The sequence below is a fragment of the Agelaius phoeniceus genome, chromosome W (assembly GCF_051311805.1).
Source record: "Agelaius phoeniceus isolate bAgePho1 chromosome W, bAgePho1.hap1, whole genome shotgun sequence".
In the NCBI taxonomy this organism is placed as follows: domain Eukaryota; kingdom Metazoa; phylum Chordata; class Aves; order Passeriformes; family Icteridae; genus Agelaius; species Agelaius phoeniceus.
Genome location: NC_135301.1, coordinates 21,061,607 through 21,075,351, shown reverse-complemented (window position 1 = coordinate 21,075,351; position 13,745 = coordinate 21,061,607). Strand labels below are relative to the sequence as shown.

Below are 13,745 nucleotides of genomic sequence, written 5' to 3'. Positions count from 1 at the left end.
TTCCTACTCATTAATCAATTAACAAAGGCATTGAACATTTGCATATTTACTTAATAAAATGCATCTGAAAACAGAAGCTGAAACATACAATTTCTGTAAAGGTCACTGAACAAAATTATCATATGATGCAGATAATTACAAAATAAAGAATTAAAACTGCAGTGCAGTTAGAACAGATAAAGAAGTGTAAACAAAACATAACCAGGCATTCAAAGCATCATGCACATTATGAAAGTCATAACCACTTCTAGTCCTTTTTGAGCATTTCATTAGTACAAGGTGAATGTTACAGATTGACAACACAATAAATTTAAGTAAGATGTCACAGAAATACCTTATTAACTTCTCTCTGTGTTGCTCCTTCCTTTTTCAAACATTCTTGTTTGACAAACTTTGCATTGTAGTTTTCCTTTGATTTCTGTAAGGCCTGAGTGATACTTTGAATATTTTGCACTGCTTCTAATGTTCCTGAAACATCTTCTTTAGTCTGCCAAATATCACATACTTGTCAAAAAACCCAAAACATTTTAACATTACCAAGTCATTGTTCATGCATAAGAAAAATAATTAATAACCTTTTATAAGTTTTGATTTGTTCATCTCCATACTTATGAAGTTCTTTTACTAGCTCTTGTAATCTCTGCATGAGGTCCAAGTGACCACTTGCCAGTTTTTCTGTTGAGATTTTGGAAACATCCCAAACTGGTGCAAATGTCCTAGATTGAGGGGACAAAACATAATACAAAATTTAATGCTCATCTGGATTTGTACTAAAATCTGGACTGGTACTAACCAGGAGCAACTGGTTGAAGACAGGAAGGCTGGTGGCAGCCTTGGCTGTAGCAACCATGAGATGGTGGAACTCAGGATCCTGTGTGGAGGAAGCAAAGCAGTAAGCAGGACTAGAACCCTGAACTTCTGGAAACCTAGCCTCTACCTTTCCAGGGACCTGCTTCAAGGAACTGCATGGGATAGGGCTCTAGAGAAGGAGTCCAATAGAACTGGTCAATATCTAAGTACCATTTCTTCTAAGCTCGAGAGCAGTGTATCCCCATGAGCAAGAAGTCAGGCAAAAGGGGCAGGAGACCTGCATGGATGAGCAGGGAACTTGTAGCAAATCTCAAATGGAAGAAAGAACTTTATGGGATGTGGAAAAAGGGACAGGCCACATGGAAGGACTATAGGAACATCATCAGGATATGCAGGGATGCAATGAGGAAGGCCAATGCCCACTTGGAATTGAGTCTTGTAAGGGCTATCAAGGACAACAAAAAGGGCTTCTACAAGAACATCATCAGCAAAAGGAAGATTAGGGAAAATGTGGGTCTTCTGCTGAATTAGATGGGTGTCCTGGCAATGGAAGACACAGAGGAGGCGGAATTACTGAGTGCCTCTTTGCCTCTGTTTTGCGGAGATAGCCAAAAACTCCACAACTTTGTGAAAGTTGTAAAGCCGGTATGTTTATTATTACAGCGCCGGACGCATGCGGAGATTACTCTTTTTAAAAGACATGCATACCTCTGGAAACTTCAGGTCCCTTTTTATCCCCCTCTCAAATACATATGCATACAATTTCACAATAGGTTCATACATATTCATTTTTACGAATTTCGCGTGACATTTGCTGCTAGTTCTTCTTTATCAGAAAGAATTCCTAGGTCAGGTTGACCTGCTTTCACAGCAGTCTTTCTGTCTCTCTTTATCACCCTCTGTCTCTCCCCCCCCCCCCCAATCCTTATCTCTGTCCTTCACTGAAATAGTTTCCCTGAGCCTAGGCCTTGCAGTCAGGCTACATAGCTATGTTTTCTAACCACAGACTCAAAGATGTACATTTCACCTAAATCAAAATGGATTTCTACTCTGGAGAATTTCTACTCTGTCTCACCTCTGTTTTTACTGCTGAGGATGTGTGGAGAGCTAGGGATCTGCGTGCAGAAGATCTCGGGCTGTACAGGTAGATAAGAAGGCCCCCCTCACCCTGCAGTCTGACCTTTGCTCCGTACCCGGCCACACCTGGCCGGACATGAGCAGAGGGAAGTGACACAGACTGCCCAAGCCATAAATACCCCTGAGACCCCTCAATAAACGCCATTTTGCTGTCCACCACATTGGTGTATGTAGCATTGGACCGAGTGACCCTGGGCCTTGGGTCACCGTGCCGGACCTCCCGAACCAGGTCGCCACGCCGTAACGGCAACAAGGATGGCCCTCAGGAATCCCAGACCATGGAGGTTAATGAAGGCTGGAGAAAGGAAGACTTCCCCCTGGTCATAGGGGGTTGGGTTAGAGATTGGCTAAACAGACTCAACAGTCATAAATCTATGGGCCTTGATAGGGTGAACCCATGGCTGAGAGAGCTGGCATATGTTGTTGCTCTGCCACTCTCCATCATCTTTGAAAAATCATGGAGAATGGACGAGGTACCCAATAACTGGAGGAAGCCCAATGTTACTCCTATTTTCAAAAGGGGCAAGAAGGAGGACCCAGGAAGCTACTGGCCAGTCAGCATGCATCTCCAAGCATGTAGAAGAAAAGAAAACCATCAGAAGTAGTCAGCATGGATTCACTGAGGGGAAATCATGCATGACCAATCTGACAGCTTTCTATGATGGCATGGCAGAATGGGTTGATGAGGGGAGAGCAGTAGATGTTGTCTACCTTGACTTCAGCAAGGCATTTGACTCTGTCTCTGTCTTGGTTTGAAAAGACAGGAGTCTGCTAAGGAAGGCAGGAGCCTCTCTTGAAATGGAAAATGTAAACCCCCTCCCCACGAATTATTATAATTTTGAAATTAAGGGGCTCTCAGGCAAAGATATGGGAGTAGGAATAACAGTTCTTTATTAGGAAAAATAAAAATGTAGTAATACAAAACAACACTGACAGAGTCAGAATGTGACTTGACACCCTGTTGGTCAGGGTGTTGGTAGAAGTCCGACTAAATGGTGGCTGCAGTCCTCCTGGAGTGATAGATGTGGTTCTGTTGAAGCAGTGATCCTGTAGAAGGGTGTAGTTTTCCTCTGAAGGTCCAGTGGTGGTGTAGATGGGCCTGGTCTTCCTCTGGGAATCCAATGGCAAAAGGCTGCCTGTGGTGTTCCAAATCTCCGATTATATCCAGGTAGGAATGCTTGGCTCCTCTCCCTGGGCAGAGCATCTCACAATAGGGTGATGTCATTTTATCAGTCATACAATGACACTCAATGGCCCATTAACAGAAGAGATTTCCTGGAGGGAGGATTGGTTGTGGAAGAGATAAAGAAAACTGCCCCACCTGGTTTTAACAGGTGGCCCAATTAACAGAAGATAACTCCCCCACCTGGTTCTAACAGATGGCAATAGTATACACACCCCCAGCCACATCTTGCATTTGCAACCTAAGATAGTCTCCCATAACATCCATAAATTAGATGAATGGCCAGTGAGGTGGATAAAGAACTGGCTTAATGGCAGAGCTCAGAGGGTCATGATCAGCAGAGTAGAACCCAGTTGGAGGCCTGTAGTCAGTGGCGTTCCCCATGGATCGATACTGGGTCCAATCTTATTCAATTTGTTTATCAAGGACCTGGACAAAGGGATAGAATATACCCTCTGCAAGTTTGCTGCTAATTCAAAATGGAGAGGAGTGACTGATACACCTGAAGGCTGTGCTGCCATTCAGCAAGACCTTGATAGGCTGGAGAGTTGGATGGAGACAAACCTAGTGAGGTTTAACAAGGACAAGTGTAGGGTCCTGCACCTGAAGAGGAATAATCTCAATTACGAGTATAGATTGGGTGCTGACCTACTGGAGATCAGCTCTGTGGAGAAGGATGTGGGAGTCTTGGTGGATGACAAATTGACCATGAGCTGGCAGTGTGCCCTTGTGGCCAGAAGGGAAAATGGTATCATGGGGTTCATTGGGAAGAACGTGGCCATCAGGGTGAGGGAGGTGATCCTGCCCCTCTATTGAGCCCTAGTGAGGCCACACCTGGAGTACTGTGTCCAGTTCTGGGCTCCTCAGTACAAGAAAGACAAGGAACTACTGGAGAGGGTCCAGCAGAGGCCACAAAGATGATGAGGGGTCTGGAGCATCATTCTTAGGAGAGACTGAAGGAGCTGAGCCAGTTTAGTCTAGAGAAGATTGAGACAGCATCTCATCAATACATATAAATATCTCAAAGGCAGGTGCCAATAGGATCATGCCAAACTCATTTCAGTGGTTCCCAGTGATAGGACAAGGAGCAATGGCCATAAACTAAAACACAAGAAATTCTACCTGAACATGAGGAAGAACTTCTTTCCATTGAGAGTGGCAGAGTACTGGAACAGGCTGCCCAGGGAAGTCATGGAGTCTCCCTCTCTCAAGACATTCAAAATCCACCTGGATGCATTCCTGTGTAATTTGCTCTAGGTGACCCTGCCTTATCGGGGGGGGGGGGGGGGGGGGGGGGTTGGGTTGGGTGGGGTGGGATGATCTCCAGAGGTCCCTTTCAACCCTAATTATTCTGTGTTATTTTTCTTTGTTGATTATATATTTTTTCAAAATAGTGCTACAGTGTAACTGATATGTCTGTAGAATTTCAGCTCTGTTCCTAAAACTGAAGCAAATAAAAAACCCAGCCACTGCTATAAATATTATTTGATGTTTTAAATGTACTTGGCATCTTACTTAATTTTTTAGTGCTATATGCTTTACCTGTGTTGACTCTATTGAGTAAAATGCAGCAAATTAACTTATTCTTCTCCATCAGCAACACAATAATGACAAAGATTATACAAGAGCAGCTCAAATAATTGAACATGTACAGGTATTTTTATGTTCATACTTGAATAGTGAAAAGAACGCAAAAGTTACTTGGCTAATTAAGTTTTCAGTTGTCTTACATCATTATGGCCACAGGGTTAACCATATAATAAAGGAAGGTGAAGGACAGGTAATTCTTCAGATTCAGATTTCTATACTGCATGGACTTCTACAGCTATTCTAAAGATACACTCCAATTTCTAGGTCAGTGTGGCTGAAAAATCAATACTATGTATAGCCTTTAAAGCACTGATGTTATAACTAACATGAAAATACTGAACCTTTGAAGAGCAGCAACAACTAGTATCAGATTATCCAGTGAGGAAAGCTCTTCCCATTTCTAGCTGTGATTATGAAAAATAAAAATCATCTTTAGCCTCATCTAAGAAGTCTGAGCTGTTGGCATAATATTTCTAATTTTAAAAAATCCATTAACATTCAATTTTTTTAAAAACATATCCTGTGCATAAAAATTTAGTTAAGCTATGGAATAAATCTATTGAAAACTCTCATTCTTAACATGTCCAAGGACAGAGAAAACACTTGAAAAATAGAAATAATAAAATAAAAAAATTTGCTGCCACATTTGCAGAGCATAAGTTCTTTCTTCAAATTAATTACCATAGGCTTGGGAACACAGAATAGAAAATCACATTCTTTATTATGTCTCAAAAAACCTCAACCTTAAACACAGAGGAACAGGCAACTCCTCCATGGTGTTGGGCTTTTTGGTTTGGGTTGGTTTTTTTAAACTGTGAATAAAGAACTATACAGTCTTGTTTTTCATAGCTGCATGATAGTTTGCATAGCTGCACAGTAACTGAAAAACTAAGAATCATTAAATGTAGAAAAGTTATGGTACTGTGAACATCATCAATAAAATAGAATCAAACTTGATGCTTAACATGTTAAACTATTTCTCTCTTCTACACACTTACCCAAGTTGTGTGTAATTGCTCACTGATTTGGCTAGTTTTGTCATTGATCTTGAATATGCTTCCTCTATTGCAGCCCTGTCAAAGAAAGCAATCAAAAGCATAATTGAAATTTTGGAGATATTTAAAGAAAAATGAATAGGCACTCTAAAGATGCAAAGCATAGATATTTTTACTTCAGCTGAAAATTACTCCACTCAATAACTATATGCAAAACCACAAAAGTATATTTAAAAAAATAATCTAAGAACACTGATAGAAGGTTGCAGGGAACAGAAACAAATAAAACCTAAGGGCTTCTGCGGGCTTTCACAACCAGTGAGGAAACTAAACTCCAAATAAACTACTCCCTTTCCCCCACCCCCTCAGACAATGAAGAGACAATAGGGAGAGATTATAAGTTAAAATATCAATTTACTAAAATCACAAATAACAATGGCATCAATCTAAAAAATACATAAAAAGAGGGTGCCTTACCGACAAAAAGGAATTTACCTCCAGGAACAAAGAAAAACGCTTCCCATGATACTGAAATAGGCCAGGGAGAAACTTTCTAACACAGGTTTGCGTATTAGAAGGCAGGCATTCTTTATTGCAGTGCTGGTTACTCAGAGGATCCTCCCCATAATTGAGTGCCTCAAGCATTGGGTAAACAGAGCTTTTATTATACACACTGATTACATATTCATTAGCTATCCCCACTTACTTGCTTTATATGTATTACTTTATTTTACATTGTCGTACCTCTTAGTCCTTATATGGTTCTTTGGAGTCTATCTTCAATGTCTGGTGTCCTTTTTAGGTGGCTGTTCCTCAACCCCTGCTTTGAATAAGTGCAATATTGTTGTTTTGCATAACTTCTGTTTGCCTAAGTTACATCCTTTATCTGTTTCTCCAAAGCTATGCTGTTCTGTTCTACTGTCCTTATCACCCAAAGACAGAACCTGACATAATCGCCAAACAAAGGAAAAATGGCAACCAATCCCATGGAAGTGGTAGCTGCAGTGTTGGTTTGTGGCTGCGGCTACAGTTTGGCTCCACTCAGCTCAGATGGGCTTCATTGTGGCTTGGGCTTCACACAGCTCAGCTGGGCTCCACTATGTGCCACTACCACTCTTTTTTTTCCTCAAAGTGGCATCTTGGGCTCACCATCGCTGTCATCCAGCAGCAAACCACAAAAGCCATAGATCAGAGAAATGGGAAAGGGACTGCCAGTGGCAAAGAGGAGCTAGGTCTGCTGGGCTGTCCCCAGTACCTTCTCCCTGGAGAGAACCAGGCAAGATGGCCCTTTCCCAGCATCTGGCCTTCAGCCTTTCCTGATGAAACCACACCTCCCAGCAGTGACATAGGTGGTATCAAATATTAAACACCAAAGCTCCATCCCTTGGCTTTGAAACCATAACATTATCCACTGCTTATTCTATACCGTCTACATCATGCGCAGATTTACACCTTTCAACTATATACATATATATACACATATAACTAGGCACAGGCACAGGTATGATTTCAGTAGTCACTGATCATCCCCCCAAGATGTTTGTAGAGTTCATTTAGTCCATGGATGGTATAACTGGAGCAGTCCATACTCATTGTCCATGATATTTACAACATACAGTGGCAGAGTCATACAGAAACCAGAATTACATATGCAATTCAATATTATAGGCTGTTCTCACACAAAGTCAAATCACCCTGAGGTATACAACATGTTTCACCGTCCCTCTGCATTACCCACTAAATGCATCCAGGTCCTTGAGCAAAAACAATCCCATAGATGTGTTTGCCTTTGCTTGAGGCAGGACTAATCCAAACTGTATTTCCTAACACATTCCTCATATGCACCACAGGGATGTCATCTCCTTTTATGGTATGTAAGGGTTCTGATTGAGCAGGGTCAGCTTGATTGGTAGAGCCTCCAGTATCAACTATCCGGGTGGCCTTTGCTAAATGTAAATCCCAGTGTTTGAAGGTCCCACCACCAATTGCTTTCAATGTGGTTTTTAGTAGTCCATTACATTGTCCAATTTTTCCAGAGGCTGGTGCATGATACGGAATGTGATACATCCACTCAATGCCATGTTCTTTGGCCCAGGTGTCTATGAGGCTATTTTTGAAATGAGTCCCACTGTCAGACTCAATTCTTGCAAGGATGCCATGTCACCACAGGACTTGCTTTTCAGGGCCCAGGATGGTGTTCTGTGAAGTGGTGTGAGGCACAGGGTATGTCTCCAGCCATCCAGTGGTTGTTTCCACCACTGTCAGAACAGACTGCTTGCCTTGGCAGGTTAGCAGGAGGGTGACGCAATCAGTCTGCAAGGCCTTCCCATATTTTGACCATCATCCACCATAACACTGAGACTTTACCTGCTCAGCCTCCTTGATTGCAGCACATGTTTCACAGTTATGGATAACGTGGGAGATAGTGTCCATGGTTAAGTCCACACCTCAAAAATGAGCCCATCTCTATGTTGCAGCTCTTCTCTGATGACCTGAGATGTCACGGGCACATCGAGCCAGAAATGTATCTCCCTTGTGTTGCCAATCAAGATCTACCTGCAATACTTTAATCTTGGCAACTTTATCTACCTGTCCATTGCTGAGATGTTATTCAGTAGCCCATCATTTAGGTATGTGTGCAACTACATGACATATTTTCACACTTCTCTACCTGGGCAGTGAGGTCTTACCAGAATTCAGCAGTCTAGATGGGTTTCCCTCTATGCTGCCAATTGGTCTTTTTCCATTCTTCTAGCCACCTTAAAAGAGCATTTTCTACCATCCAGGAATCAATGTAGAGTGTTAGCCATTTCTCTCTTTCAGCGATATCTAAAGACAGCTGGATGTCTATCTGCTCTGCAACTTTACTTGATCCAACTTGTCCCTCAATAGCTTCTATGAGTCATCGTGTGGGACTCCATATGGCAGCTTTCATTTTTCAAAGTATCCTTACAATATATAGCAGGAACCATCAGTGAAGAGAGTATATAGCTTTTCATTTTCTGGTAGCTGGTTATATGGTGGGGCCTTCTATGCATGTGTCACCTGCTCCCCTTTCTCTTCTGATATGAGTCCAAAATTTTCGCCTTCACTCCAGTTCATGATGATGTCCAAGATCCCTGGGTGCTTGGGATTTCCCATCCGAGCTCAATGTGTGATGAGAGCGATCCACTTGCTCCATGTGGCATTAGTGGAATGATGTGGAAGGGACCTTTCCTTTCAACATCCAGCCTAGCACTGGCAGTAAAGGCACCAGGAGGAGCTGTGCTTTAGTGCCAATCACTTCTGAGGCAGCTTGAACCCCTTCATAAGCTTTTGGGATCTCCTTTTCAGTTGGGGTGTAACAGGCCTCAGATCCTTTGTATCCTGGGCTCCAGAACCCCAGGGCTCATCCGCAAGTCTTCCCAGGTACTCTTTGCCAGAGGCTCCAGGAAGGATCATTCTCCCTTGCTGTGGTGTAGAGTACATTTTTCACATCTTGTTCTATCCTGACTGGCCCAAGGGCTGCTGCATGAACAATCTCCTGTTTAATTTGTTCAAAAGCTTGTTGTTATTCAGGGTCCAACTTGAAATCATTCTTCTTTCATGTCATATTGTCCTGGTTTGAAGGACAGCTGTCTGTCTAGTAGGGTGGGAACCTCACTTAGAATGGGAAATGTGACCCCCTTCCCTCCAAATTCTTATAACTTTGAAATTATGGGGCTTTCAGGCAAAGATATGGGAAAAGGAGTAACAGTTCTTTACTAGTATGTATATGTATAACAAGGCAAACAAAAACAATGGCAGCAACAACAAACAAAAGGAAAAAAAATAGAAAACCCAATAAACAGTTTCTGCTCTTTAAGCAATTTCCCTTTTAGTGTAGTTATGGTCAGAGCCAGCAGGGGTGCTGGCAGGCTCCTGGGGGGCAGGGCAGGTACAATGATTCCCCCACAGCTGCAGGGGGGGCTCCAGTGTGAGCTTGGTGAGCATGCACTTTATGGCAGCTTGACTGAGACAGGAAGGAATGGAAAAAAAACTTGCTTTACAAACCCCCAGGGGCAGTCGATCCTGGTGCCCCAGCAGGACCTTCAGAAGCAGCAAGCTGGAATGGCAGGAATGAGCAAAATTCCAGGGTGGCAGATGAGATGTATCAGAAACTCCGCAGCTGTAGCTGGAACCGTGGGACATCCCGGCAGGCAGGGGGTGAAGGGCTACAGCGTAGCAGAAAAACTGAAGCAGTGGTAAAGAAATGGCAGGGGGCTGGGCAGCGGCAGACTGGCTCCTTAACTCGTCAGAGAGGCTCCCTTATGGGGGGAAAGGGGCTCATGGATCCCGGGGTTTCCCCTGAGGCACCCGAGCAGGTGGTGAAGGGTCTCCCTGTTTGGTGAGGTAAGGTGTTAATAAGGTCCCAGTGCAACGGCCGCAGAGCTCCATTCACGGTAGAAGAAAGGCAGCAGGAGACGGAATCCTGCAGTGGTGAAGAATTCTCCCCACAGCGACTGCAGCCTCTCTCCCTTCCAAATGCCGAGAGCACAGGAAGAGAGCTAGGAGCTGCACCCAACCCCTTTTGCCAACCCAATTCTTGCAGTATCTCTGCCCTTCCCAGAGAAACCCCCAGGTAAAGAGAGAGAATAGCCAGATGCACCCCTCCCCTGAGCTGTGGCAACTTCTTTTGTCTCTTAAATACCCGGGTGTTATTGTTCCTTTGCAACAAAATGTGAGAAAATTCCCTGAGAGAAAGAAACAGAAGGAAAAATCCTAAACCCCAACAGTTCTTTACTAGAATATAAGTATACCACAAGGCAAACAAACAACAACAGCACCAACAACAAAGAAAACAGAAACCCATTAACAGCCGGCTCTCGGCTGTCAAGCACTTTCCCCTTTGGTGTAGTTATGACCACAGATGGCAGGGGCACTGTTGGCTCTTGGCCAGGCAGGGCAGGTGTGATTATTCCCCCATGGCTGCAGGGGGTGCTGTGGCACGAGCTGTTAAACAGCTCACGTGTCCCAGTTAAACAGCTGCTCTTGCAAGTGGAAGCTCACCCACAGTAAGTAGAAGCCGTGAAGGAAGAAAACTCTGCAGTGGCAGTGAATCCTCTGGGCAGCAACAGTCTGGAAGCAAAACCGCACCTCTCCACTCCCATCCCGAGAGCGAGAGAGGGAGGAGTTGAACCCAGCCCCCTGACCCCCCAGGCAAAATCTTGTGGTATCTCTGCACTTCCCAAGAGAAAGCCTTCAAACTAAGAGGCTGCAGTCAGCTTCACCCTTCCCCCAACCTTGGCCACTTCATTTGATGCGTAAGTATTGGTTGTTCCCATCTCTTAGGCAACAAATGGGACAAAATTCACTGAGAGAAAAAAAAGAAAAAAAAGGAAAAAAATTTAACCTCCAACACACATGATAGAGAGGGATTACAGTCTGACTGTAATCTGGAATATGCATCCTCCAAAAACTCACAGTGCCTAGGGAAGCCTGTGTTTCCTTCTTGCTGGTTAGCAGGGACATAGCTGCTATTTTGTTGACCACATCCATTGAAATCTGATGGCATCCATCTTGCCATTTTACTCCTAAAAACTGGATTTCCTAGGCAAGTCCCTGGACCTTACTTTGCTTTTTGGCAAAACCAGCCTTCAGGAAGATTGGGATTATCTCCTCTGCTTTTCTCAAAAACTTCCTCTACCATGTTTCCCTATACGATGACGTCAACAGTGAACTTTAAGTGTTCTGGAGGCTCACCCTTTTCCAGTGCAGCCTGGATCAGTCCATGGCAAATGGTGGGGCTGTGCTTCCACCCCTGGGAAAGTTGGTTCCAGATGTACTGGACACTGCTCCAAGTGAAACTGTGGCCTGCATTCTGCTGCTACAGGAATGGAGAAAAACGCATTAGCAATGTCAGTGGTGGCACTACTTTGCTGCCTTGGACTCTAGCCTGTACTGAAGCTCCAGCATGTTTGGTATGGCAGCATTCAGTGGTGGTGTGACTCGGCTCAGGCCTTGATAGTCCACTGTCAGTCTCCACTCTCCATTAGATTTACGCACAGGCCATATGGGGCTGTTAAAGGGTGAGCAAGTCTTGCTGACCACTCTTTGGCTCTCCAGTTCACAAATCATCCAATGGATGGGAATCATGGAGTCCTGGTTGGTGTGGTATTGCCGATGTTGCAGCAATCAGTACCTGTTGTTCATCAACCTTCAGCACTCCCACAGCAGAAGAGTCTTCTGAGAGGCCAGGCACGGTATTCAACTGTGTTGTTTCTGTGTCCTCAGCAGTTATCCTTAAAGCCCAATGATATCCTTTTTGGTCTTTGAAATACCTGCTCCTGAGGTAATCTATGCCAAGGATACATGGAGCCTCTGGACCAGTCACAAGGGGGTGTTTTTGCCGCTGTTTCCTGGTCGGGCTTATTTCAGCTTTAAGTACAGTGAGTTGTTGGGATTTCCCTGTGTGGATGTGGCAGCCTCCTCAGACAGCAAGAAAACTAGATAAGTTTTCCCAGAATTGGCCTGAGAGACTTTAGGGAGTTGAAGATAAACAGTGATAGCTTATTATTATAAACAACCTGCAGGTGGTGTTTTCCTACTCTCTGTTTACTTGTCTTTCTCAAAGATTGTTTATAAAAATGGTGTCTTGTTAATTAGCCAATCAGGTGAAATGTATTAACTAAATGACCAATCAAATCTACCTGGATCGGAACAGATTATAAAAAGGAGCAGTTCCAAATATATGGTGCGTTACTATGCCAATCAGCTTTCTGATGAGTCTGTGCCATTTCTTACTCAATAGCAACATCTGGTGATCACACCATGTATTGCATCGGTCAGCCCTTCGTGGATTGCTGGGCAGACGAAGGGACGCCTTCGACCCCTGCTGGAACTCCGCCAGTACCCCGCAGCGCCCACGCAGCCCATCCACATCTGGACACCCTCTGTTTCCCTGGAGAGGTAACGACCTTTCCCCACATCCTCCTGGAAAGGACTGGGAACACAGTTTTGCCCTGATAGCTTAAAAGCTCAGGTGGGAACAAATTCCCCAGCAAAGTGGACAGTCAGTACCTCTTGCTGGAGGTTGGGGGCCAGTGTTTTCACAATGGGGAGTCACCTTTCTAGGGAAAAATGTGCAATCATTTCTGTGTGGAAGGACATAATTTCCTTTGTTGGAGTCTCTGTGTCAGATGAGTCACTCTGAGCTCTACTTGCCTGGGCCAAATCTCATGACTTTCCAGTAGATATAGAGACCACTTTTAGTCCACAATTGTGGGAGGCGTTGGGCTACTGGCTCTTGGAGGAAGTTACTATAGGGGATTCTGCTGTACCTTGACTCATACCTGTATGGGGACTTTTGTCCCGTATCTCCCAAGGCCACACCTAGAGGGAAAGCGAATTGGAAATGGGGGTCTCAGAGGACGACAATGTTGCCTTTGGGGGTGCCGACACCCTGGGGGGAGGATTGGAGGACTGGGCGGCTGCCGGCTTTTCTCTGGCTCCATGCAGACGGACAGGGGGCATGGGGACCCCCCGCGGAACCTATCTCTTTCTTAGAGATTATGTTCCGCTGAAATATCATCATCCCTATGACTCTGTGAGGACAACGTATTCTCCTCCCGCAAAACTGGCACTGTTGAGTGCAATAGCCACGTCCTGGACGCACCCAGGGGATGGCCTCTCCTTGTTTGTGCCACTTTCGGCCCCTCTAGCACTACTGGCAGCGCCAGAACTGTAGCCACCACGTCCAGCGGATCAGCTTTTCCCCTGCTCCTCAAAGAATGGCTGGCATGCTGCTGCGACAACTGGCCCTACTCCAGCTGCCGATGATGCCCATCTCTGCTCCCCAGGAAGCAGTGGACATGTCTGTGTTTTGGCCAGCCTCGCCCCGCTCAGCAGGACAGCCTTGCGCTGCCCCGCAAACCACTTGGCCTCGCCTGCCAGCCCCGCCTTCCTCCCCCCCTGAAAGCTGGGGACCGACTCTTTCACAGCCGTCAGGAGCTGCTACTCCCAACTCAGTTTCCCCCCCCGCACTGTGGGTGAGGGCGGAACCACCTCCGTCA

At 44.9% G+C, this 13,745-nt stretch overlaps 1 pseudogene; it reads right to left on the bottom strand.

Moving 5' to 3' along the window:
* The window catches only part of LOC129132401 (F-BAR domain only protein 2-like), a 194,243-nt pseudogene extending 180,724 nt beyond the window's left edge, over window positions 1–13,519 (bottom strand).
* Between the last annotated feature and the right edge of the window lie 226 nt (window positions 13,520–13,745).